At 40.2% G+C, this 10,454-nt stretch overlaps 1 pseudogene; it reads left to right on the top strand.

Annotated features, from left to right (window-relative positions):
* The first annotated feature begins 4,430 nt into the window (after positions 1-4,430).
* Positions 4,431-5,477, top strand: LOC150012604 (glyceraldehyde-3-phosphate dehydrogenase pseudogene; annotated as a pseudogene).
* The last annotated feature ends 4,977 nt before the right edge of the window (positions 5,478-10,454 follow it).

The raw sequence follows: 10,454 nt of genomic DNA, 5'->3' as shown, positions 1-10,454 counted from the left end.
TTTTCTTAGGAGAAAGATCCTATCATTCACAGGATTCTCAAAGGTATATGACTCTAAAAGGTAAAAACCACTGTCTCCTATGGAAGAAAAAATAACCTGAGAAGTTCGAGAGATAAGACAAGAAGTCAAAAGGAAAACTGGAATGAATGACTGGGAAGTGGAAGAGGCAGTAGGTATTTATATGTTAATATGAGTAAATATTTATTAAATGATTGTTTCAGAAATGAATATGAAAAGAAATGGAAAGCTCACAGACCTTTTTAAATCATCAGCTTCATATTTCTCTTCTTCCTACCACACTGCCCAGCCCACCCCAGCCCCGCTTCTCTGAGCCATTAGGCATTTAGCCTTTGTCTTTGGTTCTTGATGCTATTTAGTATAATGGCTTCAAATGTAAAGGTACTGCATTTATAAAGCTTTGGGAGCTGATGTTCTAAAGACACTTCTACACACACACGCACACACAGATATAAGCACATAGTCTTTTGTAAAAGGTGCTATTACTATGCACAAAGTAAAATAAAATAAAATAAAATAAAAATATGAGGCTTACTCACAGCTCTCTCTCTCTTTTCTATCAAAGTTACCCAGCATAGAAAAACAAAGATAATACTACTCTGAGTTATACTCTTTATAGCACATTTGTAATGGTGCGTTTTGCCACCACCCTCAAAAAGAATACAATGTATTACCAGTAAAATGCAGTGAGACTCTGCCCCAGAAATAGAAGAGGTGTGGGACCAGTCTTCTGGAAATATTTGCTCACATCTACCTATATTTACTGCGTTAAATACCCAATTCTACAACTGAGTCAATATACTCTGATCTCTCATTGTGCCTTCTTAATCACTTTTTCTCACATGAATAGGTTCGTTTCCAAATCTCTGCCATTCCATTATAAACAGGGCTCAATCAGACACATTTTGTTAAAACACTCCATGTTACTTCTTGGATTCCAATTACCCAACAGAAGGTGTATTGACTTTGCCTGGGAAACAAAGACAATGTCTGTTTGTAAAATTTATGCATTCCTTCCTCCCCTCAGAGTGCTTTTGACATCTAAGAAAGTCAAACCCTACAGGAAAATATAAACAAGTTGCTTGGAATATACACACAATTACACATCCTATTTGTAAAAAATACTGCCACCATCTTGCCAAACAGTGCAAAAAAGAAACATTTATTTCCATATAACTCACACAAACATTTTTTTTTTCCTTTGTCCCCACCAAAGCCTAAATAGCTTAAATGATAAATATATCATTTGGCTGAAACATGCCATGACTGCAAGTGTTAAGATTCCAAGTGTAAAACGGTGACATTGCATCTTGCTTTTATTTATATGTAAGGCAATAAATATTAGAGGATCAATATGACTCACAGAATATAACACCAAAATTCTAAAAAAAGCAGAGCAAGAGAATATATTTAACTAATTCTTTCTGGCGGTTGGAAAATGCATTTAATACTCTAGAAAACAAGAGACTTCATCACATACAAGCATATGCATATATACATATATTGATACATATATATCTCACACAGAATCTTGCAACTATAAGCACCTCATAAATTAAATAAAATTGGCCAGAGGAAAGAATTCAGGATTTTGGATCAGATAGATGTGGGTTAGAATTCTGTATTTGATACTCATTAGCTGCTCAATTTGGAACAAAAGATATTACCTCTCTGATCCTCCATTGCTTTCCTCAATATAAGTGAAAAAAAAAAATGCCTTTCTTTGAGATTGTTGAAAAGATTGACTTGTACCTGGCACATGGTGGGCACTGGAGAAATGGGAGCTATTATCACTAATCATGTAATTATTTAATTCATTCACCAGACACTGAGCTCCTACTCTCTCTTGCACTGTGCCTTCATGGGATCATAGACATACATTGATTTTAGTGCACTAGGTACACAGCTCAGCTCACATAAATTTTTCTTCTATTGCTCAATTTACATTTTGAATCCTCATTCTGCCTCTTGGTCAATACTTACACACAGGCAAATCAGGGCCCTTCCTCCATCTTTTCTCTGGGGTTATGCTGTGATTTAGAAGATAACGTGAAGGAAAGGCATAAGCTCACAGTCTAGTGAAGGATAAAAATAAATGATCTGTTTTAAAATAATGTGATGACAACAATTACAATGGGTTTGAAAATAATGTGATGAATACTATTACAGTGGGATGATGATATTTTGAAATATGAACACCATCTCTGCTTTAGAACTCCTTGCTCTTGTCCCATTTTAGCAATATAGGTTCATTGCCAAAAAACCGTTACAGCAAAAAGCAGAGTAAATATTTTTAACTTTCAAAAGCCTAGGCTTGAAGGAAGTCGGGACAGAGAGAGGACAGGGTAGAATTAAACTTCCACGCACCACCCCCCACCTTCCACCCACCTCACTGACTACTGAAGGACATTTTCTCAGAGTGGGAAGGAAGACCAGTCAAAACAAACAGAGGATCAGTTACATGTAGCTGGACCTGCAAGAAGGGCATTTATCCTGAGGAAGAGGGGATGACAGGACCTTCAAATAAAATTGAGAGCTTCAATAATAGAGGAATATGTCCCTCAGTTTCTCAAAGAGCCCTTGAGGAGCATTCAGACCCCAGAGAAGAAATACCAACGTACCTTATCAAGAAGGGCAAACAAGGCTGGTGGCGATGTGGAGAAAGGGAAACCCTTCTGGACAGTTGGTAGGAATGCAGCTGGTGCAGCCACTGTGGAAAGAAATATGGAAATAACTCAAAATATTAAAAACAAAACTGCCTTTTGACCCAGCAGTCCCACTTCTGGGAACATATCCGAAGTAACCCAAAACACTAATTCGAAGAATAAAAGCATTTCTATGTTCACTGCAGCATTCATTATTTACAATTGCCAAGATATGGAAGCAGCCCAAGTGTCCATCAGTAGATGAGTAGATAAAACAACTATGGGACACTTATACCGTGGAATACTACTCGGCCAGAAAAAAGAAGAAAGTTTTACCCTTTGCAACAGCATGGATGGACCTGGAGAACATTATGCTAAGTGAAATAAGCCAGACAGAGAAAGACAAATACCACATGATTTCACTCATATGTGGAATCGAATGAACAAACTGATCTAATAAGCGAAACAGAGACAGATTCATAGATAAAGAACAGGATCACGGCTAAGGCAGAGGGGAAGGGCACATTAGGGGGTGGAAGGATCAAGTGAAAAGAAAAAGGACTCCTGGACATGGACAACAGTGTGGTGACTGCAGGCGGAGGGCAGTATAATAAGGATGAATGGTAATGGAAAAAATACAGTAAAAAAAGGTCAGGGCCTGAGACAGCCTCATTGAGTTAACAGGATGGCTTCATGTTTCTGAGAGTGATCAAGAAAGAGGCAGGCCTTGGCACCTTAAACTTTTCCCACAGCTTGGGAACATATATTTCTGTACGCTTAGGAAGGGCACTAAAGCAGGGCATTTTGTTAAATCATTTTGGAAATGGGGGTGATGTTAGAGCCACCTGCCTGGAGTGACAACCAAAGGAATGGTGAAGACAATGGTCTCAAGTGGAGGCCAGCAAGAATCGATGATGTCCTATGATACATTCTCTAACCCAAATGCTTTGGGGCTATATGAGCCATGTAAGTCACACGTGTTTACACATAACCCCAGAGAAGATGGGAAAAGTTACCCCCTTTCCCTGAGCTTAGGTATCCAACAAGAGGTACTATGAGGGTTAAAAATGTAAATTAAGCTGGTTAATATTTAAAAATTATGTGAGCTGAAGTATGTACCTACTGCACTAAGATAAAGGTGTGCCCAGGACCCCACGATTGCAAAGCATAGAGGCTACAGGAATCAGTAGAGGGTAGCTTGGCTTTAGTACCGAGGATGAACAGTAGTTCCATCTGGGATCAGGACTGCCCTGCACAGAGGGAAAATCTGTGCTGTGGTACAAAGGTAGAAATGGTGACTTTTGAGGGTAGCAAGTAACTTGGTGTGGCTGGTCTTACGGGACAGGCTGAGGAGGCATAGAAGGCCCAGGTGAAAAGACTGGGTCGGACCATGAAAACTATTATCCAGAAGGCTCTAGCACTTTAAAAGAAACAGTCTGGCAATTATCTATAAAGTTTTCTGGGAGGGAGAAATGAGAGGCCTAAAATTAGAGACCACAAGTTCAAACTAGCTCGGACAGAAAATGAAAAGAAAACTGATTAAAAGAGAAAGCAAAGAGTGATGCTAACAAAAGCATTCAGCACACCTAGGAGGAATAAATAGGGACGAACAGACAGAAGTAGGTTTAAATGATGTTTAGTTCACTAACGGAAATCTTGGTAGTGTATTTCATTTAGGTTTTGCTTTTCGAAGAAGAATGAAGTCCCAGAATCAGAAATCTTATTAAAAATTCTTCTATAGGTTCTCTGCTCCTCCAGTTCAACGGACTGCTGCGTTTTCCTGTGCGGTGCCAGCCTCAACCCTGAGACACGATGGTGAAGGTCGGAGTGAACGGATTTGGCAGTATTGGGCGCCTGGTCACCAGGGCTGCTTTTTACTCTGGCAAAGCGGATATTGTCGCCATCAATGACCCCTTCATTGACCTCAACTACATGGTCTACATGTTCCAGTGTGATTCTACTCATGGCAAGTTCAAAGGCACAGTCAAGGCTGAGAACGGGAAGCTTGTTGTCAATGGAAAGTCCACCAACATCTTTTAGGAGCGAGATCCCACCAACATCAAATGGGGTGATGCTGGTACTGAATATGTTGTGGAGTCCACTGGGGTCTTCACTACCATGGAGAAGGCTGGGGCTCACTCGAAGGGTGGAGCCAAGAGGGTCATCATCCTTGCCCCTTCTGCCAATCCCCCCATGTTTGTGATGGGTGTGAACCAAGGCAAGTATGACAACTCCATGAAGATTGTCAGCAATGCCTCCTGCACCACCAGCTGCTTGGCCCCCCTGGCCAAGGTCATCCATGACAACTTTGGTATCATAGAGGGACTTATGACCACAGTCTGTGCCATTACTGCCACCCAGAAGACCATGGATGGCCCCTCTGGGAAGCCGTGGTGTGATAGCCGAGGGGCTGCCCAGAACATCATCCCTGCTTCTACTGGCGCTGCCAAGGCCGTGGGCAAGGTCATCCCTGAGCTGAATGGGAAGCTCACTGGCATGGCTTTCCATGTCCTCACCCCCAATGTGTCAGTTGTAGATCTGACCTGTCACCTGGAGAAAGCTGTCAAATACGATGACATCAAGAAGGTAGTGAAGCAGGCATCAGAGGGCCCCTTCAAGGGTATCCTGGGCTATACTGAGGACCAGGTTGTCTCCTGCGACTTTAACAGTGACACCCACTCCTCCACCATTGATGCTGGGGATGGCATTGCCCTCAATGACCACTTTGTCAAGCTCATTTCCTGGTATGACAATGAGTTTGGCTACAGCAACAGGGTGGTGGACCTCATGGTCCACATGGCCACCAAGGAGTAAGAGCCCCTTGGATCACCAGCCCCAGTGACAGGAAGAGAGACCCTCAGCTGCTGGGGAATCCTTGCCTCAAACTGATCCCCCAACACACTGAGAATCTCCTGACCTCTAGTCGCCATCCTAAACCCCCTAAAGAGGGGAGGGGCTTAGGGAGCCCTATCTTGTCATGCACCAGCAATAAAGTTCACTGTACCCAGCAAAAAAAAAAAAAAAAAAAAAAAAAAAAAAAACTTCTATAAATGATATCAAATTCCAGAAATGGAAGAACCTGGCCATCAGGATTGTTCTCACACCTCAGCTTTAAGGACTTAGGTAAAGAAAGGCCTCAGCGCCTCCTTTAAAGTGACCAGAACTCAGGCCTGTGCCTTGTATTTGCAGCTGTGTGATGCAGCAAAGTGGCAGCACGCTCAGCTACATCTGTGTTCATGGACAGAGAGCACTTGGCTCTCTCTGGCACGATGAAGCCTGGAGTCTAAGCTTTGGGAGATGGGTATTGGATAATGATCCCTTACCTCTCACCCAAATTCCCCTTCTTCACTTTGTCCATGCTGATGGGGACTCTGGTTTTTGGCAGAGCATTTGGCTATGCAGGATAGAGACTGCATTTTTCAGAGCTCCTTGTGGGAGAGCGTAGCCCTGAGATTAGATTCTGGACCACGCGTTATGAGCAAATGTGCCATGTGGCAGCTTCCAGGAGCCTGCCTCAACAGAAGGATGTGTGTGTGCTCTTTGCTGTTTCTCTAATTCAGTCTCTGACCTACTTCTGAAAAACAAAAACCATTATCTTGGACAATAAGGTTGACACTATGTCAGGTGAAGAAATAAGATATAAAGAGAATGTGGGTCTCTGACACAATGAAATATTATGCCAACCTGGGGCCCTCCATCAATCCAGAGTTCTACATGAATTAGAAATATACATCTGCCTTTTTAAATCTATTTTTATTTTTTGTTACATCCAGATAATTCATATGGGGAAGCTCTGTCCAGGGCTGAGCGTACACTGGGCAATTTCTGTCTTGAGCCCACAAATTCAAGCTAAGTGCTCCTGGGAGGGAGCTTGCTCCCTGCAATGGAGTTAAGTGCATCTAGCTCTCATAACCTTGAGATATTTGCATCATAGGAAAAACTCCCTTAGTCTGATCCCGTACTCATCTAACAATGTTATTATAATTTGACTTTCTGTAGTGCATGTCTGTAAGGAGAGCATGTTGTGACCCAAAGAGGAGAGACCCTGGTACCCCTGACAGTTATAGTTCTCATTGCATTTTTGGTAAATGAATATTCTTGTTTTCACTGTAGTCTCCAGGAGCCCAACCCAGACAAGCCAAGACTCCCATTGGACTGCCCAGATCAGATTTCTGTAGATGCATAGTCTAGTTTCCAGATGGAATAAACTTGCCAAGATTATGGCAACTTATAAAGTGTCTTTGGATAGCCACCCCACCTCTCCTGTCACCTCTAAAATTTGCCTCATGCTTTCTTTTCTTAATTTTTAACAGTCACAACCATAGTGGAACACAGTCACATAAACTGATTAGTAGTGTGTGGTACAGTCCATTATGTTAGCTCTCATTAGCCAAGAACATATGGTACCTTAAGAACATAGGGAAAAACATGTATTCACATTGCCTTGTAATGGACTTTTATATACATTTTATTTTTTGAAAATATTTTGAGATAAAATTATAATGGATCAACTCCACACAACTATGATTAAAAGACTATTCTGGAGTCATGTTCTTCCTGAGTTTGATTACTGGCTACATCACTTAGCAGCTATTTGATACTGGGCAAGTAACTCAGCTTTTCTAAGCCTTAGTTTCTTCACCTGTGAAAAAGTAAAGGTAATGTGTTATCTCAGATTCTCATCAGGATTAAATTAGTATTATATATATCTGAGAATAATGCCTAGTATATCCTAAGTGCTACTATCTATTATTCTTTTGAGGATTGAGATAATCCATGTAAAATACTTAGTGTTCTGTCTGGCATGTTGGCCATTGCCATAATTATTAGCCAAAGTCACTCAATATACACTTCTCCTAGTCCAGCCAACAAGGGCTGCAATGGTAGCAGCAGGGGAGTGGACTCTTGCTGCTACTACAGTTCCCTGGTAAATACAGCTTCAGCTGCTATTGAGCTGTCCTCCCAGATAAGACAGGCCTTGGTACTGTCCTGCTCTGATAAGGCAGGGCAATTATGTCCTAGGAAGGCCTCTTGGAAACCCAAAGTGAGTTTCCCTCTCCACTTTCCTTCCTGTTTCTTGTTGGAGGAACAAACACAGGTATAGAAGTGACCCAGGAAAGCTTGCCTGCTAACTGAATGGCTCCACACAGGCAGACACTGCCGGTCCCTGATAGAGAGGCATTAGCACCATGGTTTCTTCCCTCTCTCCTCTATGGAGATGAATGTTAGTCTTCCCATGATGATGATGCCCTTTATAATGTCGAAGAACTTCCACATGAAGACACCTCAAAGAGCCATACACCTTGCATTTTTAATAGACTTTATTTTTAGAGAAATTTTAGGGTCACAGCAAAATGGAGTACAAAATACAGAGATTTCCCATATACCCACTGCCATCACATAGATAGGCATAGCCTCCTTCACTATCAATATCCCTCACAGTGGTACATTTGTCCAATCCATGAACCTACCTACATTGACACATTATTATCACTCAAAGCCCATAGTTTAGAGCTGGGTTCACTTTGTGTGGTATACATTCTATGTGTTTGAACAAATGTCGAATGACAAGCACCAACCATTCTAGTGTCATATAGAATAGTGCCACTGCATCTAAAATCTTAGGTGCCCTGCCCAGTCATCTCTCCATCCCCTAACCCCTGATCTTTTTACTGTGTTCATGGTTTTGCCTTTTCCAAAATATCATAGAGTTGGAGTCATATATAATATGTAGCCTTTGCAGTGTGGCTTCTTTTACTCAGTAACATGCACTTAAAGTTCATCCATGTCTATAGCTTAATAGCTCTTTTTTTTTTTAGTGCTGAATAATATTTTATTGTGTGAGCATACTATAATTTACTTATCCATTCACTTACTAAAGAACATCTTAGTTATTTCTAAGTTTTGGCAATTATGAATAAATATTTTATAAACATTCATGTTCTGGATTTAACTTGGACATAAATTTTCAGTTCATTTAGGTAAATATCAAGGAGTACAATTGCTGTATCATAGAGAGTTCCTATTACTCCATATCCTAATCAGCATTTGGTATTGTCAGTGTTCCAGATTTTGGCAGTTATAATAGGTGTGTAGTGACATCTCATTGTTGTTTGGACTTGCAATTCCCTAATGACATGTGACGTTGAGCATCCTTTCACATTTTTTTTTTTTTACCATCTATATGTCATCTTTGATGTAGTGGCTTTTTTACCTATTTTTTAATCAGTTTTTTTTATTTTATTACTATTGAATTTTAAGAGTTATTTGCATATTTTAAATAACAGTTCTTTATCAGATATGTTTTTTGCAAATATTTTTCCCAATCTGAAGCTTGTCTTCTTATTATCTTGTTAAAACTTACACTTTAATATCTATTGTAAATACTTTCCTTTCCTTGCAGAAAATCTGTTGCTATCGCTTTCTTTGTTGGCCATGAAAAGAACAAGAAAAAAAAAATGGCACAGAGACCACAGTAAAATAAACAACACACATTGCAGAACACTCAACTCAGGAAGTGCAGAATAGTTGTCACTGATCAGGCATATATAGTATAGTTTGCTGGGTCAGCTCTTACTGGATGAGAGTGTATGATAACACTCAAAGTATAGAAACAATGTGTTATCACGGTGTACTGTAGTAAATTATTATATAGATTTTATTTTAGGAATATATTTCAGAGACAAATATCATTCTTATGCGTCAAACCCAATAAGGAGGATATTTTGAATTGGTGAGAAGGGAGTTTCAGCGACCCCACCTCCTCCTGAGGTATTGCCTTTCCAACTTGAAACAAAGGCTGATCAGAGAAAAGCAAATGGTCTTCATGGGGTCCTGAAGACCTCCTGAGGCTGGATAGGGATTTATCTTGATTCAGTAAAGGAGGCCAAGAGAGCATAAATCCCTGAATCTGTCATAGAAGAAGGATATTCTGGCTCTGGTGTGGTCTTTGTGTACTGTACTGAAGGGCATGGAAATTTCCAAGAGCATATTGATAGAGGCAGGTCTTGGGTTACCTAAGTCCCTGATGTGTAGAAATTGCACATAAAGGTATTTCAGGTGTTGCCCAAGTCATGCAGGAAGCTTGAAAAAGATATCTGTCTCTGTTATGTAATACCACACATCAGACACACAAGTTCACAAATTTAATAGAAGGTTTAATATAAAATACTGAGCTTTGGTATTAAATGTAAGCAAAACATTTATGGAGGTCCCTTGTTGTTGGAAGTATCAACTGTTAGAGTCTAAGGCTCAAGATGCTGCGTTTGAGAGGGGCTATTTCCTTTGGCCAGTAGGAAGGCCTGTGTAATCTTGAAAGTACAGGAAATGAATACCAGGGTCTTCTATCTTTAGCAGATCCTATACTCACATTATCATAATGTTACAGAGGCCAACACAAAAGGATACATAACCTCTCTACTCTGTCTCAAATATAGAAAGCTGTGTTACATATGCTCCTTGAGGTGGCCTTTCAAGTGAGTCCCCCAACTCCAGGCTGGAAATTGATCCAGCAAAGAATCCTGATACAGATGCTTTCCTTGTCCTTTTCTTCTTATAGCTCATTAAGTAGAGGAAATAATACATTAGCATACAAAGGCATCTGGAATTCATCACACCAACTTTTAAGAAACTTTCATTTTAGGCCTATATTCAAGAATTCATGCTGGCTCTTATTCCAAATATCAACAACCATAATAAAGGCTAAATATATTTTACTTCCCTTTAATAGATTATATTTACAATATCAGAATATAATATTTTTAAATTTAAGACTTTAAAAAATACACTTAG

The sequence above is a fragment of the Furipterus horrens genome, unplaced genomic scaffold, assembly GCF_987537825.1.
Source record: "Furipterus horrens unplaced genomic scaffold, mFurHor1.1.pri manual_scaffold_4, whole genome shotgun sequence".
NCBI lineage: Eukaryota > Metazoa > Chordata > Mammalia > Chiroptera > Furipteridae > Furipterus > Furipterus horrens.
The sequence above is the reverse complement of the archived record's forward strand: the minus strand, read 5'-3'. Positions and strand labels throughout refer to the sequence as shown.